We start from the raw sequence: 11711 nt of genomic DNA on the forward strand, positions 1-11711 counted from the left end.
TATATTAAATCTTAGTGTGGTTTTTAATCATTCTGATGTTTTAACAAGGGGTGAAGTTCATGTATAACTTCTGTTTAGGTTTTTGACTCACACTGTGTGTATATCATGTATGGGTAGGCTATGTGTGTGTGTACACATGTGCATATTTGTATCTTTAAAAATTAGCAAGCATTAAGGTGGTTACCAACTGCTTATTATCATATTGCATTTGGGCTTTTGTTTCCAGGATGCAGAGTACATACTTGACCTGTACATAGAAATGTACTGAGGGGTGAGCCTTTCAGGAGACTCGATAACGCTGTCTTTCTGGTAAGTACATTCAGGGGGGGCGCTTATATAAAAAACACAGAGGCTGAGTTGTGACAGATGTGTCAGCAGGGCAGGACTACTGTAGAATCGCCGAAGCTTCAGGTTAAAAAGCTATGGCCAGAGACCACTGTTGGATAGTGAATTTAAGTCCAGGACTCATCTAGAGAGAAACAAGTAAGCTCCCATTTAGAAAACTTACTGACTGTTTAATCTTTATAAAGTAAATGTATGTGTAATAAGTGGATGTGACTACGGAACAATCTTGTGAGAAGGAAAAAGATATTTTCTTCTCTAACCAGTAAAAGTTCATAAGTGAATTGAAGGAGCCTCATTGTGGACCTGTAACAGTCTTTTCCAAGCAGGTGGCTTCAAGGTCAACGTGTCAGAAGTCAGGGACATGGTGAAACACAACTGTGTGAACTGGGATTATGGAAATTATTGAAATCTCAGAACCATAGAGAGACAATTGACTGATGCTCTGATGCTTACAAACTTGTTAAAGAGATTATAAATGATGTGGGATGATTTATGTGGCCACTCCCTATTCTGAATCTTGCCAGAAACCTCCAGACAGTTTTTTCCGTCAAGTGAAAAAAAAAGGTTGTTTTTTTGTTTTGTTTTTTATGAAGGGAAGACAAAACCATCATTCCCTTTTTATTTAAACATAAAGTGATTCCCTGCAGATTTCAGGGCATACATCAGAAATATTACAATGACCCAATGATTAAAAGTAGTGACAAAGAAATGTCAGTAAAGCTATAATAATGAACCCGGAGTAACAGTCACAGAGTTAAAATGTAAAATTACATGTCTGAAAAATGTCCCAGCCCATGTTTGACATACTGGTTTCGTTGGTTCTACCAGTGGAACAAAAGCAGAGTAAAAAGGAGTCATTTATGACGACAGTTAACATTTCTCTAGCATACCTGCACATATTTCTCTTTCTCATACATGCTTATAAAAAGGAGCTGAAGTCAAAGAGATCACAACTTCATTCCCACCCGTGGACGACATTCAAGAAGAGAATATTCACCTGTAAGTACATATTTTGTTAATATATTTCTCCACTATGAAGCAATGCAATTTCTTTTAGATTTACTGTTTGTATTTGTAATGATCATTGGAAGAATTTAGATTATTTTCTTTTTTAGATTATTATTATTATTTTTTTTAGATTTTGTACATGTATATTAAAAGCCAGATTTCTAAAGTTTTTATTGCCATTGATCCTATTATCCTAATTAGAGTTTTTAATTGGTTATAAAATATATGCTGTATTTTATACAGTATACCTGCAATATATTATTATACCCTGTTTCATTGTATTCCAGTTGTATTTTGACATCTTTTAATACTTTTAAAATATTTTTCATACAATTTAATATGAAGCACTTTGAGCTGCTTTGGATGTATGCAGGGTCTGAAATAAACTTTTTTCACCACCTGCAACTTTCTGCTACTCAGAAATGTTATCTGCCGCTTTTAAAATGTATGCCCTAAATGAAGGGATAAAATTCAGCACATTTATAATTTAATGTAAATAATGCCATTAAATGTTCCATATATGTATGTTTGCATGACTCGTGACTTTTACCTTAACAACGAGGTATTTCAACTGAAGATGAACGATCAAATTATATTATTAGCCTACTCCACGATAAGAAGGAAACATATTAGAATGGGACAGAGTAAAATAGGTTGCTTGATGGGCAGTGGGAAAGTATCACATTATAATAATTTAACAGAAAGATAATTCTAGAGTCAAGTCATTAAATAATATAAAAGTTCACCACAGTGTATTCAGTCAATACAAAGCCCACAGTTCAACCACCAATGGATGTGTCCTTATCTCAGTTCAAATCTCCACACGAAAAGACTGAGTTTCAATACAAAGGTTGGCCAACGAAATAAAACCGAGTGACGCCCTCGCGTCTGATGGACACACTTAGAAAATTCTCCGACAGCACCGGAGTTATCTCCCGTGGTCGGGCCGGTGGTGCTGGTACGCAGCGCACTGGCTGTCACTCAGGACGGACTGGCTGTCATGTAATGGGCCTCTTCCGGACTGGAGAGTTTAGTTTCAAACGCCGCCACAGATCATCCCCGAGCAGACTGGGCTGTGTGCGTGTGTTGTTCCTGTGACGCAGGCGCGTGTGCCGATCGCCACAATACTCTAAGTTTATGTGTCTTTCTCTTGTGCATTTTCCCTGTCCGCCAAAGCGACGGATAGCCCTACGATTTCACTCACCACTGCCAAAGTTTACCTTTATTTGGCGGGTGCTAATTTCATTCCCTGGATGTATGGAAAGTGCTGTACAAATAGCCTACAATTTGCCACAACACAACAGTATTGTTGTTTAAACATTAGGCTACTTTTTAATTACAAATTTATCCAAAAATCTAAATACGTCAGAAATGTGTCTGGATTTTAAGAGAACTTTGTAGAGTGTTTACTCTCAGGTTGAGAAAGTTAACTATGTTTAAATTTTAAAGAAAAATAAGTAAAACATCTCAACACACATCATCATACAAGAACAGGTGTTATTATCACTTCATCCTTACATTTATCTTGTAAACTATTTCAGTTTAATTTCAGTGCATTCAAAGTATTGCAAAGTTGTCTGAATGTTGACCGTCTGTAATGACATTTAGCAATAAAATAAATGGTCAATAGTCATTCCTCACGTATTAAAACAGGGTGGAAGCAGGAGAGGGTGGAGGTATTTCTCCCGTTCCTTTAATTGACCTGTTAAGAAGCTTTAAGTTTTTTATAATTTTTTTTATTGTATTTGTTCAGTGGCAGACAGATGTGCTGAAAATATGACTTTAAAATGCAAATAACCATTTTCATCTTTTCATTTACTTATTGAAAATAAACTACTTTACTTTTTCACAGAAAAGAAACTGGAACTAAATCACCATGATCGCAAAGATTTGTGTTGTCCTTCTTCTGTTTGTTGGTAAGAGAAACCTTTATCCAAATAAAGTTTTATAATCAGTTTCAAAGTTGGGACCAAATGTCAAACTTGTCTGACATTTTCTGCTTTAAACAGCCTCTGGCAACACACAGACCACCACAGTTCCACCCACAACCACAACCACGGCTGCACCAACTACCACAACTACAGCTGCACCAACTACCACGACTACAGCTGCACCAACTACCACAACCACGGCTGCACCAACTACCACGACTACGGCTGCACCAACTACCACGACTACGGCTGCACCAACTACCACAACCACGGCTGCACCAACTACCACGACTACGGCTGCACCAACTACCACAACTACGGCTGCACCAACTACCACAACCACGGCTGCACCAACTACCACAACTACAGCTGCACCAACTACCACAACTACAGCTGCACCCACAACCACAACCACAGCTGCACCAACTACCACAACCACAGCTGCACCAACTACCACAACTACAGCTGCACCAACTACCACAACTACAGCTAAACCCACAACCACAACTACGGCTGCACCAACTACCACAACTACGGCTGCACCAACTACCAGTACTACAGCTGCACCCAAAACCACAACTACGGCTGCACCAACTACCACAACTACAGCTAAACCCAAAACCACAACTACGGCTGCACCAACTGCCACAACTACAGCTAAACCCACAACCACAAAAACCACTGCCACCTCCTCCGCCATCATCAACAAAATCAGTCTCATTGCAGTTGTTGTGGCTGTGATGACACACGTACTTCACTCAAAGTGTTAAGTGATAAAAAATAAAGGATTTATATAAGGATTTTAGATGCCTTACAAAAGTTAAAATTCTAACTTGTAATCATGTTTGTGTACGGATGTTGGGTGGTTTGGTTTTGTACTGTTAATCGTTGACATGCCATGTCCCTCCAGGAGATGTCTTTAATTAATATACATCTGTGATGGGAGGACTCTGTAATGTTCTGGCCAGTGAGTGAATCTGCTTTTTGTCTGTAACTGTGTTATACATTAAAGGTTTTGCAAAGTCATTCTCTAATGTTTTCACTAATGACTAATATTTGTTAAAGACCTTAGTTAAAACATTGCAAAATCGATACAATTACAATTTAACTTTATTTTTTTATATCATTTACAGTTAATGAACATTTCTTATTAATATTCTAAACCTTAGCTAATCTGCTTTATCCGGGCGTTGTGGGTGTGGCATGATCAATTATCCTTCACTAACATTAGCCACTAGAAATACTGGTCATACAAGGAAAAGAAGCAAAAGTTCAACTTTTTTAATGCAAGTGGACAACAAAGTTTTTTCTTTTTTCAATAAGGAAATGGTCTTACTTTAATCATCAATGCTTGACCTTGGAAATAGTTTAACAAAGACTGTGAGCTTCAGTTAGGTAGATTGTCAGCAACTCCCAAAAGTACATATATGACTGTTTGAAAGCACCAGGCAACAGGCGTATCAGACCTTCACGGTGCATTCATGTGGTGCTTGGAAGGTCCTGTTTCCCAAGTTGTGGAGTCGTTCTTCTGACTTCAGTGTGTGTTCAAGTGCTCTTAAGTCGGAATGTGGAATCAACATGGACACTACAAAGATGTGTTGGATTTGCTGAGCATATAAACAACATGCAGACATCTAGTTCACTCTACATTGACAGCAAACTGACTGTTATAACCATATTACAAATGACATGTTTGCAAAATATGTTATGCAATACGTGATTTTGCACAAAAAGTTCTGTAGTTCTGTCCCATCTACACTTAATTTCTCTTTTTGTAATAACGAGTTCAGGAGAGTTATTCTGACACCACATTATGTTTTTCCAAGCATGCAGGAGAAGTGACGGTGGTCGACACACACTGTTGGCTCTTGTGCTAAATAATACATGTGGTGCTTCATATGTTCAAATTTCTCTTCTTTTCTTACTTATAATAAACCAGACGACTACTACTACTAATGTTACTTTTTCTTGTTCTTCCTCTTCATACGTATTCAACATAGTGAAGAAACGCGCACTGCGTTGTCTGTTTTGGCTACTGTAGAAACATGGCAACGTCCATGTAAGAGGACTCGCGGTCTATGTAGTTCGAAATGGCTCATTCTTAGATAATAAAAACATAACACTTCATGTAAGGTCTTTATACACCACTGAAAACATAGTTATGGATATTTTATTACATTTCTGTCAATAGATCCTCATAAATATTACACACTGAACCTTTAAAGGGAATCTGTGTCTCTAGAGTGTGACTTTGGGTGGGGTCAGTCTTTGTGATCTTGTTGTGGTCATCTACCCTGCTGCTTGATACAAACCTGAAAAGAACAACAGGGTGTGAGAGGGAAGGACTCACAAACACACTGAGTGGAAATTGTCTTAGTCGCCCATGGCAAATCCAAGTCAGAGGAAGCTTGGAGAATTTATTCCTGGCTGAACCTAGATTCTTCTTTGACCTTTGTGCTCGCACCATTCTTTGAGTCAGATGTTTTGCATGTTTTGCAGAGCATTGACTCCAAGGAGGCAGCGGGGCCAGATGGACTTGATCCTGTTTTGTTAAAAATGGCAGCAGAAACCATAGTGAAGCCAATCACTTACATCTTTAATCTTTCCATTTACACAGATACAGTGCCTATTTCATGGAAACAAGCATACGTCACGCCATTACTGAAAGCTGGGGATCCATTTGACACAAATAATTATAGACCTATCTCAAATCTTTCGGTTTTAGGATTTGGAGATTTTGGTGTCTTATCAATTAAAAACTTTTCTGGCAAAATATCCTTAACGACATGAAATCTGGTTTCAGATCTGGCCACTGTACAGTTTCTGCCTCTTTAAAAGTGATTGATGACATAAAAGCGGCAATTGAAAAAAAGTTATTCTTTATGGCTGTGTTTGTTGACCTTACAAAGGCATTTGATAGACCATTTCATGTAAATCAAAACCTTGTTGAATATTGGTGTTGGGAATAGAGCTGTAAATTGGTTTCACTACTATCTCTCTGAACGGACGCAAATTGTAAGGCATGGGAATGTAACATCTGACCCTGTTGTCCTAAATAAGGGTGTCCAACAAGGATCAGTTCTGGGTCCTTTGCTTTTTATCATCTATATATACAATGCCTGCAGTAGTTTAAACACTCACAGTATCATTTGTATGCGGATGATACAATTATGTATTCTTGTGCCCCTACACCTGAGACTGCCTGCGCAAATTAGCAGTCAGACTTTGCCTCATTACAATCTGCCCTGTTTGATTTGAAGCTACTTTTAAACGCAAAAAAGACAAAGGCGATGATATTTGCACCTATAAATACTAAAGTCCCAGCTCTTGCTTTTAACATATTGCAAGATGAAGCCATTGAACTTGTTGATACTTATAAATACTTGGGTATCTGCCTGGACAAAGGTTTTAACTTTAAAAAACATATTGAAGCTCTTGCTACAAAACTTAAATTTGTTCTGGCATTCTTAGATTAAAATCTTGCTTTTTTAGGACTACGTAGAAAAAAACTATTTGCAGGATTATTCCTGTCTCAGCTTGATTATGGTGATATCATCTATCAATTTGCATGTCCATCTACTCTGTCAAAGCTTGACCCTCTTTATCATGCGGCTCTCAGGTTCATCATAAATGCTGGCTATCAGACACATCACTGCATCTTATACAGTAGGGTAAATTGGCTGTCACTCAAACTGCCCAGGATGCTACATTGGTACATTTTTATTTATAAACCTTTTTTAGGTATTTTGGCTTCTTATATCTGTTTAAAATTTGTTCAGATGCAAAGTACATATCATTTAACATCCAGTGAAAAATGAGGTCCGAAGCAGGAAAGAGGAGTCTGTTTTACTACGGCCCTTCATCCTGGAATGAACGGCAGTCTGCAGGACACTTTGACATGCAGCCTGAAGGAGCTGGAGATTAAACCACCGACCTTCTGATTGACAGGCTACCTGCTTTATCTCCTGAGCCATAGCCTTCTCAGTGGTTGAGCTGATATTTAGAGAGCAGGGGCCCGATGGCCACTAGATAATGCCAATATCAAAACAAAGAAAAATCATGTATAATTCCATTATTCAATGCAGAGTATTATCTAAAATACATGGTCATTTTTTTTCCCCAGCTTAGAAGTATATCAAAACTATGAGCGATGTTAACTTTTAAGGACACTGAGACCATTTTACACGCCTTCATCTCATCACGACTGGATTACTGCAACAGCATTTTTCCTTGCTTAACTCAAAAATCTATTGATTTACTCAAGACTGTCCAGAATTCAGCTGTGTTCTAAGTGTTCTATAAACAAAGATTATTATTATTATTATAATGTATCATTTAAGGTGGAATTTTTGTGAATCAAACAGAAAAATAAAGTTGGTTCTTCTGTGGATTTCAGATTGTGACTAGTGTTTAAGGGAGAGCGGGTTGCATATCAATCACTGTTCATAGTCACTGCATATATTAGTGTGGTTTTTAATCATTCTTTTTTCTTTTCTTTTAACAAGGGGTGAAGTTTTGAGAGGTAAACCATCCAGGTGGCTTGACAAAACTGTCTGTCAGGCAGGGTTCCTATATAAAAAACGACGATGATGAGTTGTGACAGATGTGTCAGCAAGGCAGGCAAAAGACCACTATAGAATCGCAGAAGCATCAGGTTAAAGAGCAATAGCCAGCGACCACTGTTGGACACGGTTAAACAACAGGACAATGACACTGTAGCAGAACACCTAGCCCAACTCAGAAATCCACAGCACACACACCACTGGGCTCACAAAAGCAGGGGCAAGGATAGGAACAAATCCCATCACACCCCTGGGAGGCCCACTTTAGAGAATGTTTCATCAGTGGCATCAAGCCAGAAATCAGTGACATGGTGAAACACATCTGTGTGACCTGTTGTTACCTGATGATGATGATGATGATGATATATATATATATAGATACATATAACAAAATTATAGATAACAAAACGCAACACAGCGGAACTCAAAGATCTAAGACTTTTTCTATGTACACAAAAGGCCGATTTGACCCAAATATTGCTCACAAATCTGTCAAAATCTGTTAGTGAGCACTTCTCCTTTGCCGAGATAGTCTGTCCACCTTACAGGTGTGGCATATAAGCCGACGTGGCCGATAAGACAGCATGCGTATTGCCAACACATTCTCAGTGCGTCATAACTCGTGCTTTCAGACAGCGTGACAAAGCGTAAGGATTTTACGCTAAAGGTACCCTTCAGCGTCCGTATGAAATGCCCCCGTTTGCTACGTTGCAGCAACCCACGGGCGGTTAACCCTACCTGTTAGCACATCGGCCGTGAGGCAACCACCACAGCTGCAACAACCACAACCACTGCGTCGGCACCCACAACAACCACCACAGCTGCACCAACAATAACAACCACAGCTATACCAACAACCACCACTGTTGCACCCACAACCACAACAGTTTCACTAACTACAACCACAGCTCCACCAGCAATCACAACCACCACGGCAGCATCCACAACCACAACTACAGCTACACCAGCAACAACAACCACCACGGCTGCAAGAACAACCAAAACCACCATGGCTGCACCCACAACAACAACCACAGCTGCGCCAACAACCACCCATAACCACAACTAATTTAAGACTTAAGACTTTCCTCTTTGATAAAGATACTGTATATTTACTTTGTATTCACCTAGAATAAATTTAAATTTTATTTTTATTTATTTATTTTATTTATTATTATTTATTTATTTTTTTTATTTTATAGTGAGTCCTATGACTATGACTATTTTACTACAGGTCCCAGATCCAAAAGAACTGTGCAACAGTAGGTCCCAGACCTATAAGAAATCCACCGTCTAAAAGTGATTTCTTGACTATAGTACTTTAACACAAAGCTTTGCTGATTACTTACGCATGTGATCCTGCCGACAACGGCAAATTGCGGTGGGAAAAGCGTGTTCAAATAAACAGCTCAGGCAAACACTTGTCTTTCTGTGAATTTTATTCAAGTCTTCTGCAGAAGGAACTCGCTGGGACTCATACTCATCAGAGTAGTAGTGAGCTGCAGTGTCTCAGCTTTTATCTTAGTCTCAGGGTCGGGGGAACTATCTCATCAAAGGAATATGGTGTCTTTCAGTGTTCCCTAGGGGACACTCAATCTGGATCTATAGAAAGACACCCATGTCCAAGGTACATGTGGTGAACCACTTACAGTCCTGAGCCCTCTGCACGTATGCTAAAGCATCACACACATTTACCTTCCATTTACCCCATACCCAAGAGGCTGAAGGCCCTTAGTGGGATTAGTTACATGGCAGTGTTTTAAAGATGGTTCTCGTGAAATTCCCATTAAAATATACAATCACAACCGCTGACTTACATTAGCAGTTCTCCCCATATCCAGTCCAAATATAGCTTATGCGGTGACAAAAATAATCATGGCCGCCATTTTGGATATTGCCTAATACCTGGGAGCTATGTGCCTGCATTCTCTTGTCTTTTTCTGCAGAGAGGAGAAGTCTCGCTTTTTCACACTGTGTTTTTTGTGGTTTAGTAGGCGACTCGTGGGAGCTACATACTAGACACCCATTGTATCAAATGAAAGGTTTGCCCAAACCGATCGATTGATGTCCCCATCACTGCAGGATGTTCCATTCTCACGCTACATGCCTGTAAAGCATGCAATGTTGATCAATATGTTATATGTTATTTGGAATAGTGTTTTAAAGATAACTCCCAAAAAAGATAACATTTAAATAGTAAATACTGGTATATTTGATAAATATTGTAAGATAACTGTTGTATTCTAGTTTATTTTCATGAAATTTACAGTTACAATTGCATTCTAGGTGTATTAGAAGATAGTGAGTTGCAGCTGGTATAGGTTGTACTAGCCTATTAATAAGTGTTCTCATTTTATCTAGTTCTGTTTATAATGTATTCTATAATTTATTTTGCTTGCCATTTTTATTTGCATGGTGGGGTTACAACAACGCTTCATGTCCATTCTGTATTATATAAAGACAAAAAAATACAACAAACAAAATTTCAGGCAACATGTTCTCATACCTAAACATCAAAATATGTGCATTGTCAGTGACTCTCAAAACAACATGTGACCTCTGGAAAGCACCACACGACAGACGTATCAGACCTCAAGGTCTGGTGCTAAGTACTAAGTCATGTGTCGTGACACGGCACATACCAGTCATGTTTTAGGATTCTGAATCTCAAACGTGTGACTCTGGGTGGGGTCAGTCTTTGTGATCTTGTTGTGCTCATCTGTCCTTCTGCTTGTTACAAACTTGAAAATAACAACAGGGTGTGAGAGGCATATGCATCCTACTTGTTATGACAGGAGCAAGGGAGGAAGTAAAGTGATTATAAAAAACAAGAAAGTCTGTGTTAGATAGGATGGATAGACAAATACAGGAGATCAAGGTTTTTGTCCCATGTGAAACCAAGCCAACGTTGACTTATTTGAAGTTTTAAATATACTGTATATTCCTCAACCTAATCGAATAGGTTGCCTACACCTATTATAACTGTGACCATTTCACAAAGTTGACTGTAATCTAACATAAACAGGATGTGTTGGGGTTAAATCACTGGATTGCAGAAATTGATGTGAAAAAGCTTCTTAAAAAAGTAAAATGACGAGACCTGAGAAATCACACAACACTGGGATGTGGACTTTTTTTTTTCCAATCCGTCCTCACCCAGAAAATGACAACATAGGTTCATAGTTGGAGGGCTTAAAATGACAGAATTTTACATTATGAAGATTGTAAGTGCATGTGAAAAAACACCAAGTATGGGATGTAAATAACCATTCAATTCAATTCAATTCAATTTTATTCATATGGCGCCAAATCACAACGACAGTTATCTCACAGCGCTTTTCATAAAAGAGCAGGTCTAGACCGTACTCTATGATGCTATTTACAGAAGCCCAACAGTTCCCACCAAGAGCAGCACTAGGCGACAGAGGCAAGGAAAAACTTCCTTTTAAGAGGCAGAAACCTCAAGCAGAGCCATGGCTCAGGGTGGGCGGCCATCTGCCTCGACCGGTTGGGGGTGAAGGAGAGAGAGAGAGAGAGAGAGAGAGAGGGGAGGGAGGGGTAACCTACACAATATACACACAGAGGTACAGACAGTAAAGGTGATGTTGCTATAGACTGAATGAAAAAATGGTGTAGATATTTATAGTAGTGTTAATGATAACAATCGTAATGTTAATGATTATAATAACAATAATAACAATAGGACTAGTAACAATAGTCGTTGCAGCAGAGGGTGTCGAGCAGGAACACGGGGGCAGCAGGTGACCCGCAACCACAGATCCAGACTCCACAGCTCCAGAGCCAGAAACACCTGCAGGAAGTGATAGGAGGAGAGAGGAGAGGGACGAGAAAGCACAAGACTACC

This window comes from Micropterus dolomieu, linkage group LG09 (assembly GCF_021292245.1).
Source record: "Micropterus dolomieu isolate WLL.071019.BEF.003 ecotype Adirondacks linkage group LG09, ASM2129224v1, whole genome shotgun sequence".
NCBI lineage: Eukaryota > Metazoa > Chordata > Actinopteri > Centrarchiformes > Centrarchidae > Micropterus > Micropterus dolomieu.